This window comes from Hyperolius riggenbachi, chromosome 2 (assembly GCF_040937935.1).
Source record: "Hyperolius riggenbachi isolate aHypRig1 chromosome 2, aHypRig1.pri, whole genome shotgun sequence".
In the NCBI taxonomy this organism is placed as follows: domain Eukaryota; kingdom Metazoa; phylum Chordata; class Amphibia; order Anura; family Hyperoliidae; genus Hyperolius; species Hyperolius riggenbachi.
Window position 1 is genome coordinate 46237784 of NC_090647.1, and position 16254 is coordinate 46254037.

General features: G+C 46.6%; 1 protein-coding gene across 21 annotated transcripts in view; it reads left to right on the forward strand.

Annotated features, from left to right (window-relative positions):
* Positions 1 to 16254, forward strand: part of TENM4 (teneurin transmembrane protein 4) — a 1797006-nt gene that overhangs the window by 1415337 nt on the left and 365415 nt on the right. The gene's annotated exons all lie outside the window — the stretch shown is intronic.

Consider the following 16254-nt stretch of genomic DNA (forward strand, 5'->3'; position numbering starts at 1 on the left):
AATGCAGCAGTCTCTCTGGAATCTGCTGCCTCAGGTCATGTGTGATATGTCAGTTCCTATACGGAGTCATGATGACCTGTTGAACTTCTTAACCCTTGAATAGGTATACGGATATATCCATAGATACATTTATTCGAGGAAAAGTCTTTTTAACCACTTAAAGGGATACTGTAGGGGGGTCAGGGGAAAATAAGTTGAACTTACCCGGGGCTTGTAACTGTCCCCCGCAGACATCCTGTGTTGGCGCAGCCACTCACCGATGCTCTGGCCCCGCCTCCGGTTCACTTCTGGAATTTCAGACTTTAAAGTCTGAAAACCACTGTGCCTGCATTGCCGTGTCCTCGATCCCGCTGATGTCATCAAGAGCGCACAGCGCAGGCCCAGTATGGTCTGTGTCTGCGCAGTACACTCCTGGTGACATCAGCGGGAGCGAGGACACGGGAGTGCAGGCGCATCGGTTTTCTGACTTTAAAATCAGAAATTCCAGAAGTGAACTGGAGGCGGGGCCGGAGCATCGGTGAGTGGTTGCGCCAACACAGGATGTCTGCGGGGGACCATTAGAAGCCCCGGGTAAGTTCAGCTCATTTCCCCTCCCCCCCCCCCCCTACAGTATCCCTTTAGTACCAAGTGGCGTGGACACGGCGGCAGCCCCAGGACCGCCTAACACCGATCAGCGTACAGTCCTGAGGGCGGGGTTTGCAGTAGATCGCACAGGCATCTCTGCTTGGATGACGGAGCTCCGCCTTCAATCTCCCAGCGGTGATCACTGTACCGCGATGCGATCTAAGGCAGCGCAGTACTGGGGACAGCCGTGTGACGCAGCTGTTCCCCTGGGACACAGAAGCGCAATCGGCTCTCTTTGGTTGAAGCCTATGACAGACGATCGCTGTCATAGGCTGGTTAGGGGAGGGAGAGGGAATTATAAAAATATATAAAAAAAAAACAAAACCGTATTATTAAAAAATAATAAAATAAATATTTATAAAAATTAAACAAACACTCCTGGGAGCCATCACCGCCCACCAACAGAAATCTCTGTTGGTGGGCAGAAAAGGGGGGGGGGAATAACTTGTGTGCTGCGTTGTGCAGCCCTGCAGCTAGGCCTTAGGGCCCGTTCAGATCACAAATGCGGATGGCCATGCGTGCGGAACGCATGCGGAAACGCAACGCGTACGAACGCACGCCATCCGCGTTTGTGTGCGTTGCGTGGCTGATCCCATCACTGAAAAGTGAATGGGACAGCCACGCGTTTTAGCAAAATCTGCGTGCAGCATGCGTTCCCGGACCGCATGCAGTGTGAACATCAGACATTGCACTCTATGCAATGTCTGATGTCGTGCGTGTCGGCCACCTGCACGTGTTTCCAAAACGCGGCTGGAAACACGTGCAGTGTGAACGGGCCCTTAAATCTGCAGTGGCCTAATTACCAACAAATGGCTTGTTGTTTAGGGGGGTTTAACACTCAAGTGGTTAAAGATGAGCATAATCTTTTAACGTATTAAAAGTGTGAAAATGGTTCTCAACTCTTCAAAAAAGTCCATCTTTATGAAAACCTCTCACAATAAACAAGAAAGTGCAGTATCCACATGGAGATAGAGGATCGTTTGTGTTTGAGGCTCAAACATAAAGGCTCATAAGCATAATAACCTTTAAATTGTTCCTGAGCCGAAGCTCGCGTACAAAGTCAGATACTTACATTAAAGTGGTCTGAAAGTCAGCATTTCTACTTAGCTCTAAAGATTTCTTACAAAGCTATTTTTACTATCCCAGAAAAAATTTGCAGCAGAACATCACTGAAATGGTTAAACAAAGCACTTTGTCCTGCTATGTAAAGGCTATTCAGCTTCAAATCCGCATCCAGACTGGAGATAACAGTATCTTTGTTTACATTTCAGTGTTGAAACATTTGTGTGTAATGCTAGGTACACACCATACAATTTTCTGGCAGATTTACCTGCCAGATCAATTATTTCCAACATGTCTGATCAATTGTTTCAATTGTTTTTTTTGATTGTTTTTTTTTTTAATCGATTTTTCGTTTAGTTGCATGAAAATTGATCAACAAAAAAAATCTAAAATGATTAAAAAACTATTTGAAAATCAAAATTCAGATCGGACATGTTGGAAATAATCGATCTGGCTGGTAAATCTGCCAGAAAGTTGTATGGTGTGTACTGTACCTAACATAACAAGTAAAAAACTGCCCGGCCATGATCCAGGAAGAGGAGCTGCATGGCCCCAATGTGAAGGGGGGGGCGCCCTCAGCGCGGGGGGGGGGCTTCCGACCACCGAGGGAAGCCGCAATAGGATCCTGAGGCTCTCCTCTCTTCAGGGTAAGTATCTGATTTTGAACCAGAGCTCGGCTGATACAAATCCTGCAATAGAGCTGCAGTGTTTCTACTTCCTGCCTTCATGGAGGCAGACATAGGGTTAACTTCCTGTGTTTACCAATTAGCTGCTCTGCCATGGCAGAGGGGATTCCTCAACTGATGCAGCTGAGAGATCAAATTGCAGTGGTGATTAGTCACTCTCTAAAGACATACAGGGTGTATTTCTCTAGGTTTTTCTTCCGTCCTGTACAAGAGTTCAGGTCCACTTTAACACTAAGGCCCATATGCAATTCACTTTTCCTCCTGAGTTTTCTCCTTGGAGATAATTTTTCTTCTTCAATTTAAAATAACTTTTTAGCACTTTGCAATAGAAAAAGTACTGAAAAGTAGGTGAAAAAGTACTGTCAAAATAACTTTGAGTATTTGTTTGCTTGGTGGTGGTTTAAAAAGCATTTTATTTTCAAGTTGAGAAAATATCACCAAGGAGAAAATTGAGGTGAAAAAGTGACTTGCATATGGCCCTAAGTGAGGAGCCGTCAGTGTATGTGAATGTGATTGGGTGGCATCCAGCTCGTGCTGTAAGATGAGGACACGGCTGAGGCCATCGCCCGCACAGCATACGGCGCTCTGCATCTTTCCTCCATGCAAATTCCAGGCGGCCGTCCATTACATTCCCTGGCAATGGCTGCAGATTAGTAAGTGAATCAGAAAACAAATTGGTCGTGGGCGTCAGGCATAATCCATTTGGGTGATTTGTCCCCGTCCGTTCCTGCAGAATCTCTCCCGTTCTGTAATTTGCGAGACGCCGCTGCAGCTAAAGGCCGTCACAGCCGGCTATAAATTACCGCGCCGGCTGGATTTTCGGCAGGTTTAAACCCTGTTTTCAATTTGATTCCACAGTCCCTTTTTATCCTTCCTTGAGACAAGCTAATTATAATTAGCCCTCCAGTAATGCCGAGCCCATAAAACAAGTTCCTGTGGAGTTCCCTTTACTGGCTGGCGAGGACCAGAACCAGATTTACTCATCCTTGTGCATACGCAGTTGGGTCCTCTTTGTGCCTCGTGCATGCCCAGTTGTGTACTTGATGCTGGTCCAGGTGGCTTCCTTAGTGCGGCGTTTGCGCTCACAGCACTAAGAGCAGTGCTTGGTAATTGGAGCAGTGTACACACAGCAGCATGCAGGATCAAAGTGCGCATGCGCAAAGCATACTATATCTGGTTGAAAGGACCCGACCAGAGGGGGTCGGGGCCTAGCGCGAGAGGAATTCTAAAAAAAAATAGACGTGGGGTGGGGGACACTAGACGGTGGATGCAGTCCTTGACTGGATAACATTGCTATCACATGTATGTACTCTACTTGTCAGGTTTTTTTATTTTTATCTATCTATTTTTAGCTTGGACATCCATTAAAGCCTATTTACACAATTTTAAAGTTATTTTTGTCCCCCCTCCCAAAAAAACCCACAGATTCATTCAAGGTTCCCATGATGACCGCACACTTGCGCTTATGGCTTTATCTCTGTAGACTTCTAGAATATAGCTGCCAGGTTTTTACAGCGGCCCAGCCTCCCGCTTGGATTTCTGTAAGGGTCGTGGCACTCATGTGGCATTGCTGGATTGGCGCAGGGGTTTTTGGGATGCCTTGTGGGAGAAGTTGTGGAATGGTACAATGCATGAGACAAACACCCGGGTTCAACCAGACAATGAGTTATTTCCCCTCCTTTATTGCTAATTTAGCAGCTTGAGCAGTTACAGCACAAGCCTGGGCACTGGATAAAGGGCAGGAGCCGGAAATGCGCGCCAGGCTTTTGCTGTTTCTGCTCATGCTGCTACATTGGCCTTAAATAGGAAACGCATCCCATTGTCTGGCTGAACCCTGGGCTTTGTCTCATGAATTGTACACTTGCATGGGGGTTGATGGATAACCTTTTGCCACCTGGAGGTTCCCATTGAAAAGTTTGGTATATCCATCAGCGAGCATGCAGTTACTGCTGTTATTGTTGTTAGGTATTGTGGGAGGGGCCTGCATTTTAATGAAAAGTGGGGTCATGCACCCCCCAAAGTTGAGGTAGAGTAGGGAAGGGGAGGTGGGGAAGGGAGATAGTTTTGCTGTTCAGGTGTCCTTTCCCCACAACCCACCCCCTCGAACATTATGTGCTCTTATATTGAGGAGTGCAGTTTTTAAGGACCACATTTTTCCAGCTGTTTAGCATGGCTCCCAACTGTCCCTCTTTTCATGTACAGATCCGTTTAAATATATGTTTTTTTCTACTGAAAAATGTGCTTAAAGTGAACCTAAAGCCGATAAAAAAAATGAGATTAACTCACCTGGGGCCTCCCTCAGCCCCCTGCAGCCGGTCGGTGCCCTCGCAGCTCCGCTCCGATGTCCCAGGACCCGCCGGCGAGCACTTCCTCCTGGCCGCAATAGCAGCATAAGGGGCGATATACAGGCTGGGAACGCGAACAATCACTCGCGTTCCCATGCCTGTCGGCCGGTGACGGCCAAACCGGAAGTGCTCGCCGGCGGGTCCAGAGGCATCGGAGCGGAGCTGCGAGGGCACCGATCAGCTGCAGGGGGCTGAGGGAGGCCCCAGGTGAGTTAATCTCATTTTTTTTTTTATCAGCTTTAGGTTCACTTTAAATGACTACTGTAGGGGGGTCTGGGAAAATGAGTTGAACTTACCCGGGGCTTCTAATGGTCCCCCGCAGACATCCTGTGCCCGTGTAGCCACTCACTGATGCTCTGGCCCCGCCTCCTGTTCACTTCTGAAATTTCAGAATGAAAACCACTTCGCCTGTGTTGCAGTGTCCTCACTCCCGCTGATGGCACCAGGAGTGTATAGCACAAGCCCCGTATGGTCTGTGCCTAAGCAGTACACTCCTGGTGACATCAGGGGAAGCAAGGACACGGCAACGCAGGCGCAGTGGTTTTCAGACTTCAAAGTCTGAAATTCCAGAAGTGAACCGAAGGCGGGGCCGGAGCATCGGTGAGTGGCTGCGCGGGTACAGGATGTCTGTGGGGGACCATTAGAAGCCCTGTGTGTTCAACTCATTCTCCCCCGACCCCCCCCACCCCCACCCCTACAGTGTCCCTTTAGGGTTTCTAGATAGATGATAAGTAGTTGGGGCCCGTTTACACTGTGTGCGTTTTGTGTCACAAACAACATCCTAGAATTGTAAGGCCATTGAAAATCATTGGCCTGTTCCCATCCAATGCGTTTTTCAAAGCTCAATATTGGTTTTTTTTTTTTTTTTAAAGAAAAAAACCTGACAGCATGCAGCCATTTTCCACACACCACATGCATTGGTCTGTTGCCGAACAAAGCCCCGCCCTGAGCAACGCAGGCCTGTAAAACAAACGTGCGTGTTGTCTGGTAAACAATTTCTAATGGCCTCGGGCTATTAAATCTGTCTCCACAGAGAAAGTATTATTGCAATGACTGAAAGTAATATTCCTGTCACATAAAAATGTGATCCTCTTTAGAATGTAATAATGGCATGTAGTCCCATAGCAGAGACACAGCCGCGTTGTAAACATGAATTGTAATTGGACGCGGTGCTGTGCAAGTTTCTACCTCACACGAAGCCAGTGATTTTCCCATGTAAGCCCTTTACCTCAGGATTTCCGCGGCAGCCCCTAATCCGCGGGGTTGTCTGTTGTGCGGCCGCTTCTGCAGGACTTCCAGCGCAGCGAGAGAAAATCCATGCCTCAGACGTACAGCTGTGCAATTAAACGTCCTTCTCCACAAAAAGTTGCCTGCGATTTGCGCTCCTCCTAATCATGGTAATTTAGCAGATTTTTGTAATCACCTGCCTTCCACGGAAACGTCTTGATTGCTGTTTCTCCGTCCGTACTGTTTGCTGCTGGAATTTACATCTAATGAGAGCGGCGTTCATTAGCCGTCATTGTATAGGGGTGGTCCGACTTTCCGAGAGAGTTGTTTGACGCTCTCCTTCCCTGACGTTGCTTTACATTTTTTCGTAACAAAACAAAAATTTCCAGGATAACTGTGTTCCGGAACTATTATTACTGTTAATTTATATAGCGCCAGCATCTTCCGTGGCGCTGTACAACAGAATAGAGGGTATAATAATATAATGCTGGGAACACACGATGCAATTTCCCAACCGATCAACGGGATTGACTGATTATTTCGGACATGTCAGATCCGTTTCCGATCGAGAATGGAATCCATTTTGCGAAGTTATCATCCGAAAATCTATTCCTTTATTGATAGAGAACTGTTTGGACATGTACACATGGTACAACCGCTTACCCATCGATCTGGGGAGAAATTGCATCGTATGTTCTAAGCATAAGTTAACAATACAAGACAATGGTGGATTACCTCTGATGTAGTGAACAAATAAAGTACAAGTTTTGACATAGTTATACAAAAGCATTACACATTGACTAAGGCTAATTTCACACCAGGACGTTGCGTTAGAGGGGGCGTTAAGGTCGCATAACGTCCCCCTAACGGAACGCCTGGTGGTGCTGGATCTGGACGTCAGAGTGAGCCGCGTTGTGCAGCTCACTCTGGCGTCAGTGATGCCGTGATGCGCACTCTTGTGCGCATGCGGCATCACGTGGTCCTGCCGGCCAATCGCCGCACAGAGCGGCCGCTCCAGGTAGTAAACACTGCACGTCACAACGTGCAGTGCATATTAATTAGCCATGTGCCTGGCCGCTCTCCGCTCCTCCACAAGATTACTGAGCATGTGCAAGCAGTCTGTCTAAAGTACTGCATGCAGTACGTTGTCTTGTGACGCAGCGTTACAATGTAACGCAACGTCCGCACTGTGAACAGCCCCATTGATTTTTCATTACTGTGCGGTGGGCTGCGTTACAGGCTGCTCTAACGTGCGCCTGTAACATCCCACTGTGAAACCAGCTTAAAAGTCTAAAGGTATAAGGGATAGGGCAATAGGTGAAGGGAAGCAGTGTATGAGATTTTAAAAATGGTGTTCAGTGGCTGAAGTGTCCTAAGTAGGAGAGTATGCTTGCCTGAAGAGTTAAGTTTTAAGGTTGCGCTCAAAAAGGGTAAGTGTGGGTGAGTGGCGAATGTGTGTTGAGGAAGGGTGTTCCATAGGATGGGAGAGGAAGGAGCTGAAAGGTCGATTTGGGCATCGTCAGTGTATGGGTGATATTGGAAGCCAAATGAACTGATGAGCTGACCAAGACCATAAGTGTAGATAGAGAAAATGAGAGGTCTGAAGACTGAGCCTTGGGGGAACACCAACAGTGAGGGGTCGTGGAGAGAAGGTGTTGCTGGAGTGAGTGAATTTTGAAGGTCCTATCTATCCGATTTCGATCGATTTGATCTATCTGACAGGATGGAAGATCTAGGTCGATCTGCTGCTGGCAGGAGATCGAAGGCCCATAGAGTTGCATTGGATCTAATGGTGCAGTAATGCCTTTAGATCGATTTTCAATAGATTTCCAATAGATTTCATCCTGAAATCTATTGGAAATCTGTTCCTAGTGTGTGGCACACATCAGATAAGTTTCTGTCAGATTGAATCTGACAGAAATCTATCTGATGGTCAAATCTGCGGCAAATCTATCAGTGTATGGCCACCTTAAAGCTGGCCATACACTGGCCGATTTGCGCCCGTTTTGACAGCAGATTCGATCACTGGGATCGAATCTGCTGCCAATCGTTCGCACTGAACTCACCCGCGATCCGATTTCCTCCCGAAATCGGATCGGTCCGTCGATCGCGCCGTGCGGGAAATTACCCTCGATCGCCCGCGGGTAGGGAGCGCGTCGTTAGCGGCAGCCGATCCGATCAAGTCTACATTACCTGACGCTGGCTCCCGGGCATCTTCTCCGCACTGCACCGCTCTGTTCCTGCTTCCATCCCAGCGTACATGAACTTCCTGTGTCACTCCAGTGACCAGGAAGTTCATACAGAGGGCGCTCTATTTGAACTTCCTGGTCACGGAGTGACACAGTGTACCCTGGGATGCGGTGCGGGATGCTGGGATGCGGTGCAGCGCGGAGAAGAGGACCCGGAGCCAGCTTCAGGTAATGTATACAGGGGGGCAGGCAGCAGGAACAGCTCAACAGATTGTGATCGGTTTCAGCCTGAAACCGATTCACAATCTGTTTGCAGTAAAGGCTGCCATACGATCCCTCTCTGATCAGTTTCGATCAGATAGGGATCTGTCAGTTGGTTGATCTAATGGCAAATCGACCAGTGTATGGCTAAGTCAGAAAGAGAAAGGGATTGACTTTGTGCAGTACTGTTCTGAAAATCAACCACTTTCTCAATCGGGAACAGACCGCAAATGACGGAATATTTTCATCAACCTGACGACCTGACTGAGAAAATAGCTTCATGTGTTATCCTGTTTTAGTTCTAGAATAGCGGTGCATGAGTTGTCTGTGCCAAAACCGTTCAGCTGGAAGCCTGGCTGATAAAGCCCAGTTATGGAATGCGCACCTTGGAATCTCTTCACCTTGTGCTGAGGTTCTCCAAGCTTAAAGCCGCTGGTAATCCTCCTCGCCACCGCAGGACCCCTCTATCCTCACTCAGCAGCTTGAACTTCTGACCCAACACCAAATAGCAGCTTCTCTGGGAACTTTCATGACAATAGTGTGGAAGAGCAGAGCAGTGATTGATGGAAGCACAACAGAGCTTTATTTCTTCCATGTTTATTCAGATGTCCCAGAGGCAGAAACACAAGTGGGCAGCTTAATCCCCTCTTTATGTTCCCTCACTGTCTGTTATCAGTTCAGAGATCAATTGCAGAGCACATTATACAGTGTGCTGAGGCTACTGTGTAGGCTAACAGACCGATGCCAAGGCGCCTTTTATTTACTTTTAATTTGGAATACTGTAGTGCAGGGCTTTTCAGTCCTTTCACTAATTGTACCACTTTTATCACCTGAAAATGTAAAAGTACCACCCGTGCACAGTAGAGCGGACCTGCTCAGGCTCGGCTGTGTCCATCAGAATCCAAGTGGAGAGCTGCAACTGCGTATATGCAGGTATGCTGACAAGGAGATCTTTGGGCATCCTATCGCTGTATCCCCTCTACTGTGGAGGAAGGAGGAAGCCTCTTTAGCCCCCGAGGTCCTCGCTGTGCTGCCCTTCAGAATAGTTCAGACCTCAGATCAACAGTAACCTGACAGCCACTGTGCACCTTTCGCCTGGCTGTCTCTTCACCACTGATCTGAGGTCTGAAGTATGTCGCAGGGCAGCACAGTGAGGAGCCAGCAAGGGGGAGCTGAACTTTGTGGAGGCAAGATGGGACCAAGACAAGTGGCAGGCAAACCTGGTGTGTACCACCTGGCCAACTGCAAAGTACCACTGGTGGTACGCGTACCACAGGTTGAAAAGCCCTGCTGTAGTGCGTTGAGATGCTAAGAACTTCTTTTGGACTTTTATTCGTGTCCTGTTTCTACATCATTACGAATGTCAATCATTTCCTGTCCTGAAAGGAAGTGGTGAAATTAGAGATGGAAAAGGGCCGTAGACACGCTAGACTAAAGTCGCCACAAATGAGCAACGTTGCGCGAATGACATCACCCGGAAAAAAGAAATGCCCAATATCGATCTCTCGTCATCGTTTGGCTATATTTTTCAGGATTGTTGTACGATACGGCAAAAGCTGTTGTTTAGCGTGTGTATGTAGCTTAATGGTGGCCACTACTGATGATTTGCCAAACAATCGTATACGAATGATTCTTTGTATGAACTATCGGAAATAATCATTTGGGACCACTAATGGACACAAATCTTCTAACCAATCCGATCAGATTAATGAAATCGATCTGATTTGACTGTTCGGTTTGCTCTCACCTGTCTGCCGTATGTCCCATCACTTTTCCTCCCCGGTGTCTTCATCGCTTCCTGGTCCCCAGATACCTGTGTGACATAATGCAGGGGATAGATGCCACGTGCCTCTAGTGGTCACGTCGCTCCTAGTGTCTGTCCCCTGCATTACATCCCACGCCCAAGAGATATGGAAGTGAAGAAGATGGAGCAGCAGAGACGGGGACCACGCAGCGGAGAGGTGGACCTGAACTCATGCACAGCACAGAAGGATAACAGATAGAAGTGCACACTGTATGTATTTAGAGAGTTTAGCCAGTCGATTTGCCCCTCACCTGTTACTAATCACAAGTTGTAATTTGATCTCAGCTCAGGAATCTCCTCGGCCATGGCAGAGCAGCTACTTTGTAAACACAAGATGTTAACCCTATGGCTGCTTCCATGAAAGCAGGACGTAGAAACATTGCAGCTTTATTGCAAGATTTTTATCAGCTGTAACAAAGAAATTATTTTCTTTTAAGAGACTCTGTAACAAAATGTTCAGCCTTATTTCTTGTATCCTATAAGTTCCTATACCTGTTCTAATGTGGTCTGGATTACTGCAGCCTTTTCTAGTGGCACTGTCTCTATAATATATCTAATCTCCTTTTCTTCGTCAAGCTTTGTGGACCCAGAGCGGAATGGGCTGCCTCTGTTGTAATGAATACAAGTTATGCACGCCCCCTGCAGGCTCTGTGTGCTTTTATTACTCACAAAGAAGACCGGGTCTCTGCTCTCAGTTTCAGCTTGAGGGGGGAGGGAGCTACCTGTCACATGCTGAGAAACTGTGAAAATCCCAGACTGGAGCGCAGATAATTCACTGTGTAATAAAAACTGGAAGTATACTGTAACATGACTGATAGATATAAATTAAAACACACACACACACACACACTCTCTCTCTCTCTCTCACTCACTCACTCACTCACTCACACTCACTCACTCACTCACTCACTCACTCACTCACTCACTCACACACACTCACACACACTCACACACACTCACTCACACACACTCACAAACACACTCTCTCTCTCTCTCTCTCTCTCTCTCTCTCTCTCTCTCTCTCTCTCTCTCTCTCTCTCTCACACTCACACTCACACTCACACTCACACTCACACACACACGTTAGCGGCCATGTTATTAAACACAGCCAGAAGGGGACTAGATCCCAGAAAGCTTGCATTATTTAACTTTATCAGTTAGCCTTTAAAAAGGTATTACTTTTACAAGACTTTGTTTTTTTTTTCTACCTACATATATTGTTTGGCTAACACGGTACAGAAACATTTTTACTACTAAACACAGCCTAACACTGGCGATTAAAAGCCAGGATCGCAGCAGGGAGCGGTGGAAACGGCAAAGAGGGATCCGGGAGATTACAGTGACGCGATTGGTATGTTTTTTTTTTATTGTACAAATTGGACACTACAGATTCTCTTTAAAGCTTATTATGCTGTATGCTTGTATTTTAAAGCAGAGAAGAAGTTCTGAGTTCAGGTCCACTTTAAGAATTCCTGAGACAATAAGGCCAATCCAGAAGCCAGCAGAATGATGTAGGATTGGGAACAGATGCCTGATTAGTTTAGATATATGGGCTTGTGGGACAAGTTTATTCCTAGTCCATGGACAACGTTAATGATATCCTGGCTTATCCCAATCCACTGACACCTTGTGTAAAGAATGCTGTCAGGGTTTGCCCAGTTAACTTCTAAACATTAAAAGGTATCTAATGAAGGAAGTTGGTCTAGAAATCGTTAAAAACTTTGCTGACAAGTCTATTATTGACTTTCCCACCCTGCTGAAGGCAGCCCATCCGATAAACATTAACCTTTGTCCAGCCCTGACACCCCTGTCCATCTCCTCCAGTCATCCTAGCCATGTCCACCTCACTGAAAGCAGAGACATGCAATAAACACAGCCATTTATCACCTGCACACAATGCACACAACTATCTCATGTGCCCATACCCTGCTATGCAAACACAGGAGGATCGATTCCTCCAGGTGACCAAAACCGATTGACCTTGAGAGGTAACAAAGCAAGCATGAGAAAGATAAGAGGTCTCGTTAAAAAGAAAATATATAACTATGTATTACAGCCATGACTAGAAAAGAGACCCTGCCACACAACAGGCCATCTCAAATCACATGTCCTGCGTTGTGCGATCATTAATGCTACTATGAACCATGTGCCTCAGAAAGCTCACATTGGCATCATTCTAGCGACATACAGATTCTAGACTTCCTTCATCTGAAATGATCGCTGATGATCACCACAGGTGAATCAGAATCAGGCAAGCGGATCGTTGAAATCAAGTCTCGTCACACACGCCCAATTTGACGTCCAAACGACCGGACGTTCAAAAGTCCAAACGACCGGTCGTTTAGAAAAATTTGACGTGTGTATGTACCTTAAAGAGAACCAGAGATGAGGCATCCTCTTGTATTTTACCTTATAAATCAGTGGGAATATGACAGTAAACACCTAATTTGCTCTTTGTTTCATTGTTCTCTGTTCTCTGTTTAATCTGACTGTTATCACCTCTGATAAGAATCCCCGACTGAGCATTCAGTCTAGCTTTGCTACGGAAAGATTATAGCTGAGTCTGCCTTCTCTGGTGTCTTTTCAAGCCCAAGCCTGCCCACTTGTGGCTCTGCTAGAATGACTCAGCTATAATCATTCCCTGCAAAGCCAGACTGAATGCTCAGTCCGGGTTTCTTATCACAGCTGATAACAGACCCTTTTAGCAGTGAGGATGAAACAGAGAGCATGGTAAGTGTTTTCTCTAATGGTCTTACTGATATATATGGTAAAATACACAAGGGTGCTTTGTCTCTGGTTCCCTTTAAAGGTGGCCATACACTGGTCGATATGGCTAACACATAGATCCCTCTCTGATCATTATCTGATCAGGGAAAGGATCTATCTTCTCGATTGCTTCCACACACTGCACACAGATTTTTCAGTCGATTTCAGCATTAAACCTTGGAAAATCTGTGAGCCTGGTGGACCCCAGTGATCCCCACGCAGATGCTTATTTTTTAGAGCAGAAAGGATGTTATGAGTTCAGGTCCACTTTAACCTGTCTAAGGAGTTTGATCGGCCCCCTGGGGGGATGAGTAGGAATATATTTTGGACCTGTAGACGGTTTTGGCGTTGTGGACATCTGCCAAATTGATGCATGTGAAGTGTGATTGTACAGATAGTCTGCTTTTAAGTAAAGGCAGTCAGTGGGTGAGCAGAGATGGATAGGTTTCCTGTGGAAAACCTTGTATTGTGAAGAGGTCCTATCTCTGAAGAGATTGTGTTTCCCAATCTGTTCAGTGACAGCAGCCCTGCTCTGTTTACTGACACTTGATCTGCTGAGAGCCAGAGGGGCTGGGACCTTTGTTAATTAAACTAGAAGAAGGATCCTGAATATTTGCCACAAACAAAGAGGACAAAGGTGAGCTGAGCTCAGGAGCTGCTGGACTTGTGGCTTTGCTCAGTGCTGTACATTCCAGCCTTATCGGTACCCTCAATGCGGACAATTCATCCACAGCACCAGCCTAATGAGCTGCTGCTACTGACAGCCCAGATAAAGCAGCAGGCCCTTAGTTTAGGAAACAAGTGGCTTTAATAAAATTCTCTGAAGCACTTAAAAGGTCACTCCACACAAAATGGATAACTTTGAAACTTTGACAAAGAGAAAGTTTCTTCCATCTCATGACTCTGACTTTACAACAACGATGACAAAACATTTGTAAAGCTCTTTTCTCCCATAGAACCCAAAGCGCATAAGCTTTTCTCAGATCAGTACATAGTGGTGCGTACACGGTTGGAAAACTTATGTGATCATAAATGCCAAATTAAACCGGTGGCTTTTCAGATTTGGTTTAAACGTGTCCAGGGTTGGAGCTGTCTTAAAGAGACTCTGAAGCGAGAATAAATCTCGCTTCAGAGCTCATAGTTAGCAGGGGCACGTGTGCCCCTGCTAAAACGCCGCTATTGCGCGGCTAAACGGGGGTCCCTTCACCCCCAAACCCACCCCCGCAAGCATTGGTCGCAAACTTGGTCGTGAGTTTTCTTTTCCTGGAGGCAGGGCTAACGGCTGCAGCCCTGCCTCCAGTCGCGTCTATCAGCGGTGCATCGCCGCCTCTCCCCCGCCCCTCTCAGTGAAGGAAGACTGAGAGGGGCGGGGGGGAGGCGGAGATACGCGCTGACAGACGCGCGTGGGGCAGGGCTGCGATCATGCGGATTTGGGGGTGAAGGGACCCCCGTTAAGCCGCGGGATAGCGGCGGTTTAGAAGGGCACACATGCCCCTGCTAACTATGAGGTCTGAAGCGAGATTTATTCTCGCTTCAGACTCTCTTTAAGTTTGGCAAGGCATTCCAAAGGGTAAGGACAGCATGACAGAAAGCTCTGGTTTCAAAGGTTTTTAGTTGGGCTCTAGGGTGGTCAAGTTATTGGTTCCTTTTGATCTGAGGTTGTGGGTGGTGTGACGCAGTTACAACAAATCCTTCAGGTATCCAGGGCCTAGGTTGTGTAGGGATTTGATTGCCAATTTTGAAGAGGATTCTCCATTTTATGGGTAGCCTGTGTAGTGAGCAAAGGATTGGTGTTATGTCGGGGTTGGAGCAGCAGCATTCTGTACTAGCTGCAGGCAGTGTAGGTCTTTATTTGGAAGGTCTGCATAGTGGGCATTGCAATAGTCCAGCCATGATGTGATGAAGGTGTAAAGTCTTCAAGCTCTTTTAGTCTGCCTCCTAGTCCTATAAGGCCCTCTCTTACATATTACAGAATTCGCAAAATGTGTTTTTGCGAATTTGTGTTCGCCACACATCTAGTGCAAGTCAGTGACAACAATTTGACATGCGTCATTGTGTGATTTTCACACTCCGAATTTTATACAGAATAAAAAATAAAAATGCCCACCTGTATGCCTTTTGTGCATAATGGACATGTGAATAGCATACGAGAAATTTGCAAGCGAATGTGAAGTTACTGTAATTACATACCATGGAAATGAACTTCGTTGGTATGCATGGAAAAATCGGAAGGCGAAAATTCTCATTAAAAAGGCAAAAAAAAAAAAAAAAATCTGGCTCCCATAGCAACAGAATGCATTGAGAGGCTCTAGGATTTTGTGCTGCAGGTGACATTCTTCATGCATCAGTGTTCTCCATACAAATTTTTTCCACCCGGGGGGCATGAAATAGTAGCTGGGTGCAGCGAGATGAGAGAATGAAGGGCCAGTGCTTCTCTGCACAGCTCTGCTTAAAGCTTAGGAGGAGGTGAGCTGATGCCAGCCGGGTGCTCACCAAAACTAGCCGGGTGGAACACCCAGCTAAAAGGACCTGGGGAGAACACTGTGGATGTATGCACATCTTTAGCCTACGCAGGAAGCACAAGTATTTCTGTAGTGCAAAGCAAGGCTTATTTATTTAAGTATTTATATAGCGCCGACATCCTCCGCAGCGCTGTACAGAGTATACTGTCTTGTCACTAACCGTCCCTCAGAGGGGCTCACAATCTAGTCCCTACCATAGTCATATGTCTATGTATGTAATGTTTAATGCATGTATCATAGTCTAGAGCCAAATTAGGGGGAAGCCAATTAACTTATCTGTATGTTTTTGGGATGTGGGAGGAAACCTGAGTGCCCGGTGGAAACCCACACAGACACAGGGAAAACCTACAAACTCCTTGCAGATGTTGACCTGGATAGGATTCGAACCGGGGAGCCAGCACTGCAAGGTGAGAGCGCTAACCACTACACAACCGTGCTGCAAGGCTTTCTAGTTATTGGTGTTTGCAGGACACGTACACATCTTCTAAACTAATATCCCAGCATTGCCCTCTTGCCCGAACCTGTAAGGCTGGATGGCTGAGACAGAGTCCCATCAGGTATATTTTACTAGAAGTTTGGGGTGTGTTCCTTCCATATTAGTCATTCTGCAGAGTGGTATAATCTAGTCTCAGACATCATTTTAAGGATTTCTAAACATTCCACTTGTGCCGGCCCCACCCCATGTTCAGTAAAGTATTATTAGCCGAAGGGCTTTAATTCCCATAGAGTAGGGATGTCAAGCTGTAATACACAATGGGCCGAAATTCA